Here is a 3,735-nt window from a genome sequence, read left to right as displayed (position 1 = left end):
CTGAATATGCTGAGTTGAAAGGGACCCACGAGGTCCCACAAACCATTTGTGCACCATGCAAAGTTTTTCATATACATGAAAAATTTCTTCACTCCCATACAGCTGGGAAGAGTTGCACTCAGGTGTTCCTAATTACTTAACTCCAGATCCAATGGAACATATTAGGTCAGCTGCTTTCCAGTGGCTGATCTTTGTGGAAGAAAAATAGTCTATTATTATTACCAGCCAGGAAATGCATTTCAGGGCAACAGTAGGAATTGATGTTCATGTTGTTAAAAGCCATGGATTAACGTTCTGTGGATGACCTGTTATTTGGACTTGCACTGAACTGTAGAAAATTATAATTAAAAAGTATATTTTTCAGAATACAATGAACAACTACAAAAAGAGGTTTCAAACGTAAGTTTCTTTGTAAGCCCCACTTGTAACTACACAGTAGCATTCACTACTTCTAATATCTACAACTTATACCCAGGAGCCTGCACACTCACATATTTCCTGTTTTATACCCTGAAAAAAATGAAATCGAGTACATATCGGCTAACACCCACACAGCATTCTTCCTAATGTATTTCTACAACTACCAAGCAGAGGTCTCCTTGTAAATAAAAGCAGTCTCTTAAATTTATATTGCATTTTTCTTCTGCAGGGACTTACATACTATATACAGGAATAATATCCACCATTGCTGAAATGCAGCCACTTCTGGAGTGGAATAAAGCAGCTACTTGGTAGGCACAGAGCAACATAAAACATCAGGAAGAGAAACATAACATTGGGACTGCAACATGTATTTAAGATGACAAACAGTAATTAAGTTTAAGGACTGTAATTTAGCCAGAACACTGTGAAAAATGCAAAGGGATCTTTAATTGGAAGGCGTAAGGAGCATGGCTTTATATCTCACCTGGGATGCATTACTACCACAAGGAGACTTGCCCCTCAAGCATGGGGTAGTAAGCCACAAATACCACTATCCTCAAAGAGGAGAAACCCTGCCTCCCCTCCACCCCATCACTGCACAGCTTCCATCCTTGTTGCTGAAGTGCCTCCTTCCTCTGATACCCTCTTTGAGCACATCTGCACATCAGGGAAATGAGGTCTTTCCTTTTGTCCTCGGTACTTCTGACAAGCAGAGGCACTTGGGTTAATGACTTTCCCCCAAACTCACCAGCAGCTGCTTTCTAGCTGGAGATAAAAGAGCAGAGGTCTAAGTGGGGAGAGGCTTCCTGAGACTTTTACTGAAGCTGATGGACACCTGACAGCAGAAGGCTTCACCTCTGTCTGGGGCAACCTCCTTGCTCTGCCCTGGACCTTCAGCCACCAAAAGGCTTCTTGCCCCCTGTGCCATGGATTGGTGTGGTGAGGTTCTTGCATCCTTCCTCACAGGAGTTAGCAACAGGGCATGGACTCCCTCCCTGCAGGCGTTCCTTTCTAGAAGTGTGGTGCCCCTTTGCTGGCACTCACCTCACAGGTCCATCATCCTGAACCTTCAGGCTGCACCGCCCCAGCCCCACAGCACCTCTGATGCCCACTAAACACCAGCAAAACCCAGGTGCTTGTGCAACCTGGGCTAAGCAGTCAGTAGAAGAAACCCACAAGGGGTCTTGGCCTCAGCCTCAGAGCTTAGAAGGTGAGATGGTTGCCCTGGGCTATCCCTCACCGATGGAGAAGCATTCCTGTCTCCACCTTCTGCCCAGAAGAAGCCTCCTGGAACCAGCAATGGAACAAAAATGTTTTGCTGCTGCCAGATCAGGAACCATTGTGAAGCTCCCAAGGGCCCCTGGAAAGCACTGTGCCTCTCCTGGGAGTGAAAGTGGACTCTCACCAGGAGCGGGGTGGTGTCTTCTGACTGCCAACAAGCACAGAGGAAAGGAAGAGCACAGGGCTGGAAGAGCTCAGCCTAAAGAAGGGCAGCACTGGCTGCCCATGAAAACGGCAACAGACAGCAAGACACAGAATTGTGCTTGGCAGCCACTGCAACCATGACACTGTCTGGCCCTGGGCAACAGTTGTGGGTTTCCTGGTCAAATGTGCACTGTGATTGAGGTCTGGGCTCTGGAGGGAGGGGTGAAGACAGAAAAGACACAGTCCCAATTCTTCGAAATGGAGAAAAGCAAAACAAGCAGGGGAGACCTTTATCATCCCCTCCCACTCTCTTTCAAGGCCTCCTGTGAAGAAGGCCCCCTTGTCCCTTAGAGCTGATGTCCTTTCTCTCTCTGATGGTGGCCGGATCTCCTGGGAGTTAAGAGCTTTCCCCCTCCATCAGTGAAGGCAATGAGGCACCAGCTGTGGCTGGAAGCTGAGCAATGCAGGAGGCAGATAACACATTCAGGTGACTTCAGACAAGCATGGCTGTCTTGGAGAAGCTGATATATTCATCAGAAATGGGTAAGGAGCCATGGGTACTGGGTCTTCAGTGAGACAGCTATCTTATCTGTGGTGCTCCAGATAGGGATTTTGGATGGGGTGCCCCTTAGGAGGAAGAGTCCTACTTAACTAATTGTCAGAGTGGGATAGTAAACCCGGATTCACAGCCTTATGGGGCTAACTCTGCCCTGTGCAGGGAGGTAACTCATGCCCAGAGCTGCTTCCAGATGCAACAAGACTATCACAGCTCCTGTCTGGCTGGTGGAGGGCAAATCCTTCTCCTGGGGGTTCCCCTGGAACAGTGTGTGCCTCCACTTTGAAGAGGTTAGCCAGACCTGCTACAGGTCTGCAGCAGAGAGAAACACCAGCTTTACCCACTCATGATGCCAGCAGGAAAAAGGTGAATTTCCCCCATCCCTGCTCCCTTGTTCCTCAGTGGCAAACAGGGCTACAGTTCAGCATAACCCTCTCTTTTGGGCCAGTTTCCTGCCTCCATCCTTCTTGGAGCAGTTTCCTGCCTGTTTCACCTTTCAGCTCCTCTGCCCACTGCCTTGCCAGTGGCAGCTGAGTGCCTGTGTGGCTGCATGTACTGACAAAATTCAGCCACCCTGAGCAGCAATGCTGTAGCCACCCGTTGCCCACGCTGCAGCAAATTCACTGTGCATGCAGAAAGGCCTCAGGAGGAGGGCAGCACTGGAACTGCCTGAACTGCAAGGCCGGGGGCTGGGTCATGGGCACAGGACTTGCTGTCTGGCTGAAGAATGTTTAAATGCCTGACTCTTCCCATAATCCAGAAAACTTGAGGTGGAGGAAGTTAAGCAATGGAATAAAACCCAAAATAAATAGGTAACGAAATATAGGCAGAGAAGCAATCCTGGGTATAGGGCTGAGGCGGTCATCATTCCAAAATTCACAGGGGGAAGCCAATGTGCAACTGCTCCACCCTTCCAGACCCATCCCGTCACACCCCATCCCGCAGCCCCACAGAGACCAGACTTTCCTGTCTGCAGCTCAGACCTGCTCCCTACCCAGCAAGAGTGTTGAGGGACAGAAAGAGGCTCTTAGAGGCCAGTGCTGCAGCTGGATCCAGCCTGGACTTCTCCACCACTCAGCGTGGTCCATGTCATTGGTCCCCTCCTTACTCCATCTTCTTCAGGCCGGGGGGTGAGAAGCACAGAGTGGTGGGGAAAGGCCGAAGCAAACCACACTGGGGGCAATTAAACACGTGAGAGCCTGGAAGATGTGGATGGATGGAGACACTGAAGCACATGCGGTGCGAGGCAGGGCGCTCTGGCCGCCAGCACGTGGGGCGGCTGCTGCCCCACGGACGAGGCCGGTGCTACTGCAGGGGGCTGCCGCCCGGGG

The sequence above is a fragment of the Corvus brachyrhynchos genome, unplaced genomic scaffold (genome assembly GCF_000691975.1).
Source record: "Corvus brachyrhynchos isolate BGI_N302 unplaced genomic scaffold, ASM69197v1 scaffold188, whole genome shotgun sequence".
In the NCBI taxonomy this organism is placed as follows: Eukaryota; Metazoa; Chordata; class Aves; order Passeriformes; family Corvidae; genus Corvus; species Corvus brachyrhynchos.
The sequence above is the reverse complement of the archived record's forward strand: the minus strand, read 5'-3'. Positions refer to the sequence as shown.